This window comes from Pezoporus wallicus, unplaced genomic scaffold (genome assembly GCF_028554395.1).
Source record: "Pezoporus wallicus isolate ANWC-B61680 ecotype Strahan unplaced genomic scaffold, APGP_CSIRO_Pwel_v1 contig_161, whole genome shotgun sequence".
Lineage (NCBI taxonomy): Eukaryota > Metazoa > Chordata > Aves > Psittaciformes > Psittacidae > Pezoporus > Pezoporus wallicus.
In genome coordinates, this window is record NW_026642654.1 from 4,877,906 (window position 1) to 4,889,827 (window position 11,922).

The 11,922-nt window shown below is 41.8% G+C and overlaps 1 protein-coding gene across 3 annotated transcripts in view; it reads right to left on the bottom strand.

Annotated features, from left to right (window-relative positions):
- The window catches only part of GREB1 (growth regulating estrogen receptor binding 1), a 95,726-nt gene extending 85,253 nt beyond the window's left edge, over positions 1-10,473 (bottom strand). For 2 of the 3 annotated variants that reach the window (XM_057431845.1, XM_057431842.1), the window contains exon 1: positions 10,288-10,473. The gene's annotated coding sequence lies outside the window, so the exon portion shown is untranslated. The remainder of the gene's footprint in view (positions 1-10,287) is intronic. The other variant, XM_057431846.1, reaches the window with a different exon arrangement.
- Between the last annotated feature and the right edge of the window lie 1,449 nt (positions 10,474-11,922).

The window sequence follows — 11,922 nt, forward strand, 5'->3', positions numbered from 1 at the left end:
GCCCAGTGCAAGCAATCCAGGAGGTTCAATTGTGTGGAAAACAACTTCCTCTTGCAAGTAACAGAGGGGCCAACAAGGAGAGGTGCCATGCTTGACCTCGTGCTCACCAACAGGGAGGGGCTGGTTGGAAATGTGATGCTCAAGGGCAGCCTTGGTTGCAGTGAACATGAGATGGTTGAATTTGAGATCCTCAGGACAGTGAGAAGAGCGTGCAGCAAGCTCACTGCCCTGGACTTCAAGAGAGCAGACTTTGGCCTCTTCAGGAACCTGCTTTGAAAGGTTCCATGGGATACAGCCGAAGAGGGCAGGGGGGCCCAAGACTGTTGGTTGATATTCAAGGATCACCTGCTACAAGCTCAGGAGTGTTGCATCCCAACTAGAAGGAAATAGGGCAAGAAGGCCAGGAGGCCTTCATGGATGGATAAGGAGCTGCTGAGGAAATTTCAAGGAAAAAAGTAGCTTATAAAAGGTGGAAGCAAGGACAGGTGGCATGGGAAGAATAGAGGGACATTGGGAAGCTAGGGATAAGGTCAAGAAAGCTAAAGCCCAGATAGGATTGAGTCTGCCCAGGGATGTCAAAGATAACAGGAAAAGCTTCCATATGTATGTTGCTAAGAAATACAGACTAGCGATAATGTGGGCCCTCTCTGGAAGGAAACAGGAGAACTCACTACCCTGGATCTGGAGAAGGTTGAGGTTCTGAATGACTTCTTTGCCTCAGTCTTCACTGGCAAATGCTCTGACCACTCCACTCAAATCTTCAAAGGCAGATGCAGTGACCGTGAGAATGAAGACCTTAGGCACAGTGTAGGAGAGGATCAGGTACGAGATGATCTTAGGAACCTAAATGTGCACAAGTCCATGGGACCTGGTGAAATCCATCCGCAGGTCCTGAAGGAGCTGGCAAATTAAGTTGCTAAGCCACTGTCCATCATATTTGAAAAATCATGGCAGTTGGGTGAAGTTCCCTAGTGTTCTGGGGTGCATCTAGCACAGCATCACCAGATAGTTGAGAGGGGTGATTGTCCCACTCTACACTGCACTGCAGCCCCACCTGGAGTGCTGTGCACGTTTTGGGTGCCTCAATAAAAGGACATCAGACTATTACATTGTGTTCAGAGGAGGGTGACCAAGATGGTGAAAGGTCTTAATGGCAAGAGTTAGGAGAAGTGGCTGAGGTCACTAGGTTTGTTCAGCTTGGAGTAGGCTGAAGGCTGCCCTCATGGCAGTATACAACTTCCTCAAGGAGGCAGAGGAGGAGGTGATGCTGATCTCCTCTCTAGTGACCAGAGACAGGACGGGAGGAAATGGAATGAAGTTGCATCAGGGGAATTTCAGATTGGACATGAAGAAAATGTTCTTCACTGGGGGGGGTGGTCAGTCACTGAAACAGGCTCCCCAGGGTCACAGCACCAAGCTTGTTAAAGCTCAAGGAGCATCTGGATGATGCTCTTAGTCATACGGTTTGGTTTTATGTAGTCCTGCAAGGAGCAGGGAGTTGGACTCAATGATCCTTATGTGTCCCTTCCAACTTGAGATTCTGATTTTACTATATAGTGTCTTTCCTGTCCCCAGCTTTCATGTAAAGAGCTCCCTAAGCAAGAAAGTGCATGGTATGATGGCTCTCCCACAAGGATTACATAAAAAGAAATTGACTTTCAAAGAGCCTGGTATCAATTTCTCCTGATGTCACAGATAAATGCCTGGGAATATACCACAGTAATCTGAACCTGCCACGTATGGGTGTAAAGCAATACCCAGTATTTATTGATGAATTTTGAGGCCTGGTACTAAAACAGTAAAAGTCAGAAGGATCTAACAAGTGATTCAGAACTCAGCTATTCAAAGCTGTCAGTAACTGTGTATTGCCATGCACTCTGACCTGTAGCAACAGTACACAGCATCCTCCTCAGTAGTGAGGACTAAACCAAAAGATTTACCAGTATCAAACTCCACAACATAATTTTCCTCGGTGATTTTATGACTCATGCCTAGAATGTAAGGAGGTTGAGCTTACTACTCTGAAAGCTGGATACTTACAATTTCTTTGTTTTTCAATCTGAGCAAGACCTAGACAAGCATTGCTAGACAAAAATAAATTTTCAACTAATTCAAGATTAACTTTCTAAACAATAATTTAAACAGCAAGAGGGAACACATTCCTATACATTTAGATTATATATGAAGCAGTAAATTACACAATAATGCATTAGCAATATTAAAACTGTAGCAAGTTCTCCTTGTGAAGCTGCACCCTTGTTTCACAGTGTGAAAGCCTATTTGTCACTAGAGAATGGACTGCAGTATCAAGTGGAAGACCAGAGCTTTCCAAACATCATCTTTCTGATTCTGCACGCACATTTGCTTCACAGAATCTAAGGGGACTTTTCCAGGTCTTTGCAAGCTCTTCTAAATACCAAATATGCACTGCACGCAGTGTTTTGCTCAGCTCGCATGGGTAGGCCTGGTCAATATCTCATGGTCCCCACTGTGCTGGGCCATGTATCACACACATGGGATTGGACTAATGCCACTGCCTAGGAAATACTCCTTCTAAATGTTCTTTCAAACAGGGATCCCACTGTGAGGCAGAGTGCTACAGAGCACTACATCACTGAGATTCCTCTAATTCTAGCATCACGCGAACCTCAAAGCAGGAGATATATTATAATGCTGTGCTGTAAGTGTGTAAGATGCTTGTATCATAGCTGGGCGGCTGGATATTGGGTCAAACATCCATCTTGTGCTGAGAAGACAAGACATAGCTTACCCCCTTTCTTTTAAGGCTGTCTTGCTTCAAGGGCCTTCTAAGCAGCAGAGACATGATCACCACTGATATGAACATTATGCTCTTCACAGAAAAGATGACAAATGTCAAAAATCTGGGTACAGAGCAAAACAAGGAGGAAAACAACAAAGCATATAGCGCCTCTTGGCACTGGTTACAGACTGCCTGATCAAGGAGAACCTGTGGATGAAGCACTGCATAGACAGACAGGAAAAGCCTCACGCTTGCAGGCCCTTCTTCTCATGGGTGACTTCAACCACCCTGACATCCGTTGGAAGGACGGTACGGCCCGGCACAAGCAATCCAGGAGGTTCCTCGATTGTGTAGAAGACAACTTCCTTCTGCAAGTAATAGAGAAGCCGACAAGGAGAGATGCCATGATTGACCTTGTGCTCACCAACAGGGAAGGGCTCGTTGGAAATGTGATGCTCAAGGGCAGCCTTGGATGCAGCGATCATGAGATGGTCGAATTTGAGATCCTCAGGACAGTGAGAAGAGCGTGCAGCAAGCTCACTGCCCTGGACTTCAAGAGAGCAGACTTTGGCCTCTTCAGGAACCTGCTTAGGCAGGTTCCATGGGACACAGCCGAAGAGGACAGGGGGGCCCAAGACTGTTGGTTGATATTCAAGGATCACCTGCTACAAGCTCAGGAGTGTCGCATCCCAACCAGAAGGAAGTGCAGCAGGAGGGCCAGGAGACCTCCTTGGCTGGATAAGGAGCTGCTGAGGAAAATTCAACTGAAAAAGAAGCTTATAAGTGGAAACAAGGACAGGTGGCATGGGAAGAGTACAGGGATGTTGTCCAGGAAGCTAGGGACCAGGATAGGAAAGCTAAGGCCCAGTTAGAATTAAACTTAGCTAGAGGTATTAAAGATAACAGGAAGGGATTCTACAGGAACATAGCAAATAAAAAACAGACTAGGGAGAATGTAGGCCCCCTCAGGAAGCTGTCGGGAGAACTGGCTACCCTGGATTTGGAGAAGGCTGAGGTTCTCAATGACTTCTTTGCCTCGGTCTTCACTGGCAAAGGCTCTGACCAAACCACCCAAGTCTTGGAAGGCAGAAGCAGGGACTGTGAGAATGAAGACCTTGCGCCTGCTGTAGGAGAGGAAGTGGTTCGAGACCATCTTAAAAATCTGAACATGCACAAGTCCACGGATCCTGATGAGATCCATCCACGGGTCCTGAAGGAGCTGGCAAATGAAGTTGCAAAGCCGCTTGCCATCATATTTGAAAAATCATGGCAGTCAGGTGTAGTTCCCAATGACTGGAAAAAGGGAAATATAACCCCCATTTTCAAGAAGGGGAAAATGGATGACCTGGGGAATTACAGACCAGTCAGTCTCACCTCTGTGCCTGGCAAAATCTTGGAGCAGATTCTCCTGGATGGCATGCTAAGGCACATGAAAAACAACAAGGAGCTTGGTGACAGCCAGCATGGCTTCACTAAGGGGAAATCCTGCCTGACCAATTAGGTGGCCTTCTATGGTGGGGCTACAGAACTGATGGACAGGGGTAGAGCAGTTGATGTCATCTACCTGGACTTGTGCAAAGCGTTTGACACTGTCCCACACGACATCCTTGTCTCTAAATTGGAGAGACATCAATTTGATGGATGGACCACTCGGTGGATAAAGATCTGGCTGGATGGCCGCACACAAAAAGTTGTGGTCAATGGCTCAATGTCCAGCTGGAGACCAGTGATGAGTGGTGTCCCTCAGGGATCGGTGCTGGGACCGGTCTTGTTCAACATCTTCGTCGCTGACATGGACAGTGGGATTCAGTGCACCCTCAGCAAGTTTGCCGATGACACCAAGCTGTGTGGTTCGGTTGATAATGCTGGAGGGAAGGAATGCCATCCAGAGGGACCTTGACACGCTTGTGAGGTGGGCTGATGCCAACCTCATGAAGTTTAACCATGCCAAGTGCAAGGTACTGCACCTGGGTGGGAGCAATCCCAGGCACAGCTACAGGGTGGGCAGAGAAGAGATTCAGAGCAGCCCTGTGGAGAAGGACTTGGGGGCGCTGGTTGATGAGAAAATGAACATGGGCCGGCAGTGTGCGCTTGCAGCCCAAAAAGCCAACCGTATCCTGGGCTGCATCAAAAGGAGTGTGACCAGCAGGTTGAAGGATGTGATGCTGCCCCTCTACTCTGCTCTTGTGAGACCTCACTTGGAGTACTGTGTGCAGTTTTTGTTGTCTTCAGCATAAAAAGGACATGGAACTGTTGGAACAAGTCCAGAGGAGGGCCACGAGGATGATCAGGGGACTGGAGCACCTCCTGTATGAAGACAGGTTGAGAAAGTTGGGGCTGTTCGGCCTGGAGAAGAGAAGGCTGCGTTGAGACGTCATAGCAGCCTTCCAGTATCTGAAAGAGGGCCTATAGGGATGCTGGGGAGGGACTCTTCATTAGGGACTGTAGTGATAGGACAAGGGGTAACAGGTTAAAACTTAAACAGAGGAAGTTTAGATTGGATACAGGAAGGAAATTCTTTCCTGTGAGGGTGGTGAGGCACTGGAATGGGTTGCCCAGTGAGGTTGTGAATGCTCCATCCCTGGCAGTGTTCAAGACCAGGTTGAACAAGGCCTTGGGTGATATGATTTAGCGTAAGGTGTCCCTGCCCACGGCAGGGGAGTTGGAACTAGATGATCTTAAGGTCCTTTCCAACCCTAACTATTCCATGATTCTATGATTCTATAAATTTGAAAACTATTCATCTAAGTCAGATATATTCTAGCCAGTCACAACTGGCTGGCATCTAGATGTATTTCTTCTTACTTTTTCATGTATAGCAGAAATGATTGAGGCAAATTTACAGCTGTATGTCTTTGCATATCTCCCCAGTATATTCATGCTTGCATTTTGAACTATTAGGGCCCAAACCATTTATAGTTCCATCTATACAGAAATGGCACTGACTTCTGGATCCCTCACTAACTACAGCATCCTTTCCACTGCAGTCAAACAAGTCTCAAATGTTTTCTTTAAAAAAAAAATGCATTTACATAATAGATCAATCATTTCATTACCTCTGTGATGAAAACAGCTGTCAGATTAGGATGAAACAATCTTTACAACTTTCCAGCAACTTCCAAATAACTTTTGTGTTCAAAAATATTTCCACTATTGGTATTACAAGCAACGTCCTGAATTATTACAGTGATACCTACAGTTTTATCCACCACTCCACGCATATGATTTGACCACTTTGTATACGAGGTATTAGTTTGCTATTTCAATCTCTGGTTCATACAGAAACTGGGACAGTACATGGGAAAATGTTGTTCCAAGTTAGAAAAGACTATACCATCCTTTTTTAATGCACTACTCTTCTAGTTGATAGAAGCAAAACCTGTGCTTTTAAACCTGTCTATACATCCATTTATGTCCTTTTGCAGTTGATACATATACCCTGTAATTGAGGACTTGTGTGATGAAATCATAAGTGCAGTCATAATCATTAGAAACTAGCTCATCATTTCAAAGCACTGCATAATGATACTAGAACTTCACAGGATAGAATGAGATCAGTATTTTTATTTTCTATAAATGCTTATACTTGGATAATGGATAAGGAAATCTGTGGAAATAAAAAATTTCCATCCCAAACAAAAAAATCTCCGTATTTTCTCCTTCCTATAAAAACAGAAGACCTACCCCCACACCTTCCTACTAAGGAGCTATAAAAACTAAAACAGCTAGGTTAAAAACAAGGATACATTTTGCAGGCAATCATTTAAAACAACATGAAAAATGTTTAAAGCTAAATATCAGGTGGAATCTCATACCTATAAATACAAGTTTGATGGCAATTCTTTGTCAGTACTGCTTATTTTTATGACTGTGATGTTAATACACTTTCTACAAATATTTTTTTATTTCTATCTACTGCATAGTTACATAAAATATGCCTCCAATGGATTGTTTTTAGTACATAAAATATTGCTGGGCTGTTTAGCTAGATAAAGGATATTTTCTTCATGTAACAATCTGTATTTAGATTTTACAGCATTTTTTGTAAGACATACAATATATAAATGGCATTTTTTTTTTACTGTTTCTTCAGAAATACACCAATAGCTATGTTATTTCTTAAACTTCCTTTACTGCTCACAACTGCTCACAAAAATATTCAAGCATGAAAGGCAATGCATGCATAATGGCAAACGAAGACCAACTGAAAATAAAACTAAAATTCTTTGGAATCCTTAAGTGTAATTATAAAGTAACAGCTACAAATGTCTACAAAATAAGCATAAGTGACACATTAAAATTTCCTTAGTAAACTACAGTATCTCCTGTGACAGTCTGTGTAAGGGAAGTTTTGAAGAGTCAGTCAGATTTACTGATTGACTGAATCATTAAACACAGTCTAAGTGGAAAAAAAAACCACAATTTTCAGCTGTAATTAAAGATACACCACTTTCTCCTTTGCATGCATGTAATACACAAATGCAGTCCTCATGTTTTTATGTAATTAGGGGTGTTTGTACGTAGATTTCAGTTGTTGTTAGTTACACTAGCCTTTTATGCCTCCTTCTTCATGTAGGAACATACTCACATGAAATAAACTTACGGTTGTGTCTGATCTCATCTGAGAGTAAGTAAATGCTTTATTTTGCATGAGGTTGAAAAAAGGAGTGACAGATCACTTATCATTTGCTGTGCAGACTTTGTATTCATTAGAAGAGTCACAATCAATAAGAAGCAAAGGCAATTTTTCCCTAAAGGTAATCATGCCCAGCATCTCTAGAGTGTTGAGAAGTCTGACTGGCTTTTCTTTATTAACAAGAATCACCTTTGCAAGTTTACAACTTCCTAATCCAAGTCTGGCCCTACATAACATGCTGCAAAATGCTCCTGTTTATTTTGTTATACAGAACTATGTTGTTTTTCTCATGGTTGCTTTCACATTGTGTAAGTTGTGTAAGTTTCAAATGCAGAAACAAATGTATACGTTAAAGTGGCTTCTGGGTTTGGGAAGGGCAGGTGGTGGGTTTTTAAAAGAGAAACTATGGAAGCCATTAGTTTCTTATATATGCTCTTTGAGTTTAACAAGAAAACAAAATTCAAACCATTGTTTTAACTCGATATTTCACATTACAAAACTCTTTCCTTATATTATGCATTGTATCACTGAGATTATAAATCTCATCTAAGAAATTCTGAGCTATCATACACAAGGACAGACTCCTTCAATAAAGTGTTTAAATACAGACACAGAAAGACAACAGATTTGAGACCTAATTTACAATGAATTTTCTGCGTATTCCTTCGTACTGGAATGTATACAGATGTTTTTAACACAAAATAAATGAAGCATTGCTTCAAAAACATTGTGCCTATCAGACATTCACAAAGCAAAGACAATCACAGCATAAGTGAAATTCCATCCTTAAATCATTCTGTTTTGCGCTTGTGCTTACAAGATCTTCTGTCAGGAGCTAATCTCACATGACAGGCCTGATGCAAAGCCATTTGAAGTCAATGGAATGTCTCTTCCTGACTTCAGGGAGCTTTGCATCCAGCCCTTATAAACTTCAGAACAATACAGTTCATAGAAGGTTGTTTTAAGAGAACAATAGGTAACTATTGTCTAAGTAGAAAAGAATGTTAGCTTCAAATGAAATTCACCTGCAGTAGTAGATTCATGTTAGGTTTGGTTTGTTATTGTTTTTTTTTTTTATGCACATAACAGTTAAACCTTGCCAAAGTGAGAACATTCCATTTCTTTAGCAAAAGCCCCAGAAAAACAAAATCGTAGTTAAACACAAAAAAACAAAACAAAAAAAGCAAAAAAAAAAACAACAAAAAGAAGAAATAAAATTAATTTATCAACCCAAAAGATAGACTGAATAAATGAAACTAGTTGTGTAAGCAATGGGTAGGCTGACAGGAAAATAAGTTATTTTTGCTTTTTTTAAATAGAAACCCTGATTGTCTACTGACAATTTCAAAGCTAAAGCTGACAACTACCACAGCACATAAGGTGAGCAAAGTCAGACTGTTATTTATGGTTGGAAAATAGTAACAGAACTTTAAGCCCTGAAATAACAATTGTAAAAAGTAGTGAGGGAAAAGCCCCATTGCTGTGATGTGGTTCTTCTCTCTTTTAAAAGTAAAATGGGGCAATGAAGAAGTATACCAGTACAGAACCTGATGCTGTACACTTGTACCAGTAAATTTACACTGATGAGAAGAAAATCAAACTCAGACCCATCACCTCTAAGTTCCCCAAAGCAGCAGAGAATGGTGATACTAATTTCCTCACTCACACACCAAATCAACTCACTACAGCTATTTTAGTTACCTCTTGTGAAGATGAAAACACAGAAACTTACAGTTAAGCACACATATCCCAGAACAATCACACTTAGAAACTGATTCTGTGTTTCATAGTGAAGAGAGACATTAAATTATAAAACCTCTTATGCGTAAGACATACAAGCCAGTGTTAATTTTCTTTGTAGTTGGTTCAACATGTTTAACAACAAGCACCGACATTACTGCCACTATTAGTTAATAATACATGTTAGACCAAAACCAAGGTAGCTCACACCTGAAAAAGCAAAGTAAATGAGACAAAACGCAAGGGAAAAGCAAGCATCAGTTTCTCCAGTGCATAGATGCTATACTTCCTGTCTCCTTCATCTAAGCTTCCAGTGTCCACAACTAAAAAGAAACAATTACCTTTATAAATACACGTACCTAAATTGATGATTTTTTTAGTCTGTGTGACTGAATCAAACATAATTACAAATTCCATTTCAGGCCAGTACAAAATCACATTGAGTTTGTTTTGGTGTTTTTTCTCTAAATGAAATAAACCAGCATTTCTCAGGTCAAACAGCATTCCTCGTTTTGGTATCACAAATATTTTCTTGCAATAATTGTCCAACAACCCATTTTGTTTGACACACACACACACACACAACCCAAAACAATTAATTCGTGGTTTGCATTTTTTTCCTTCTCATTGCTATTAAATGCATTTCTGAACTGAAACATTGTCCTAAAATGAAAAATCAAACTTTCACGTAAAAAAGTCAAAATATGCAGACCTGGGCTTTGCTTTTCATTTATATTTTTTTCTTCTGACATGCACAAATTAATGAATTACTTTGTTTACTCCAGAACCATATATTGGGTAAATAAACCATTCCTAGATTTTATTAAGCCTTATTTAGCCATGTGTTTCAGGTACCAGAGCATTTGCTTTCACAGTTCTTTCCCATTCTCACTTCTTTCTGCACAGGCAGTTGGGACACAAACTGCCCACTGCTAAATAGTGCTAGCTGGTATCCTAACCCCCTCGGAGCTGATCTGCTCCCCTCTTGCTCCGTTCTTGCTGCTGGCAACACTGCCTTAGCCTCCAGGAGACCTGGGCTTCCAGTTTCCCCCCTGCCGCCTCTGAGCATTCCCAGGTGCTGATAATCTTTTCCCTGTGTTGTTGCTGCTGCTTCGCCTTATTACAGCTTTGCAAGTTGCTAGGATCTTACCTCTGAGACCCTCTTTGTTGCTCTGTCTCTGACCACGTTGGAAGCGGGGAGTGATGGATATTAGGGAAGCATGAGCCTCCCCTCGCTGTTTAGCAGCGTGGTCTGCAAAGAAAGATAGAGATGCTGCTCTCTCCTCCTCCCCCTTCGCTGTCCCAGCTTCCTCCTCCCTCCTCCTTGCTCCCTCCTTCCCATCCACAAACTAGTTCTGTCTGTTCCTCCACACAATATGCTACCTCTCAGCACCAGCTACCTAAGGTCAAGAATACAACCCCCTCACCCTTCCCCCCTGCCTTTTCCTCTCCAGCCTCATGCACCCTCACCCCTGCTTCCCTCTGAATATGGTATCTTCCCAACGAGACATGCCTTATTTGGCTCTTGGGTCTAAAGCGCAGACAATTCCAGCAGCCCGAGGAGAGAGAAAAAGCTTATAAAACTGAAGATGCACAGGGAAGACCAGGGACGTGAAAGGAAAGTGGAAGTCTTCCAGAGAAACTGGAAACTTCGGGGGTTTATCTGTGTGTGAAAGAAATCCTGTCACAGTAGCCAAAGCCTGCCACTTGGAGATTAGTTCAAAAGATCTATACAGATTAAAGAAAAGTGCCCTGGATAGCTAGTTATCTCCCAAATCCAGCTTACCTATTGTTTATGCTCTTTGTTTTTCTACCCTTATTCTAAATAGCTTTTTGTTAAAGAAGCTTCCAAATTTTTCCCCTGCAGAGCCAGACTCAAATACCCAGTAAAATCTGATGATGCAATAGTGAATGAAAGGAAAAAAGCCACCAGTGGTATTTTATTTTAATTATGAACTATAATCACTTTTAAGATGATGGAAAACACAGGCACAAGTCCTCTGATTTTTCAGCTTGAATGTGTTCAAGTGGTCTTTTTCCACTTTCAGCTATTATAAATGCTAAAAGCACTTTCAGGCAAACAGTATGTGCCTTCCAAAAATTACATATAATTACAGCTAGCCAGCATGTTCTCCTTAAGGACCTAACTTTAGACACATGATAAACCAGTCCTTCTAAAATGCTTATGCTTGTTACAGAGACTGTAGAGAGAGGAAGGTGATGCTGAAACCTACTAAAAGACATTATCTGCTTAAGGTTAAACACTTCAGCTAAGTGGACAGGATCTCCCTCTGGAGGCCTTGAGAGGCACCTGACTCTATATGGTGATGTCTGAAGATGTTAGGCACTTTGTGGGGTCTCATTTACTGAATGCCTAAAATTAAGCAGCAAGTACAATACTATAAGGCCAAGGTCAGACACAGTGGAGGTATAGTAATTACAAGTGATCTTAAAACTTTAGATATCCTAGCCCATGTTTCTTCCTTGTTGGTGGCCTTATAGGGCACCTAGGAGGCATGACGCATCTGAGGTTGGGAGAAGTGTTTCACAGGGCAGAGAAACCTCTGCTCACAAATAAAAGAAAGATTCCTTCTAAGGAGGCTGTTTGGGCACAACAGCAACATCCACCTAAGCAAAACAATCTATTGATCAATTTCATAAAACTCTTGATCAATTTGAAAAGAATCAGAGCATAGTCTTTATCTTCATTCACTGGTAGGACAAGCTCAGTAACTAGTGCTAACAACACGAATTTTATCCAGATTGAGAATGACAGCCAAAATGA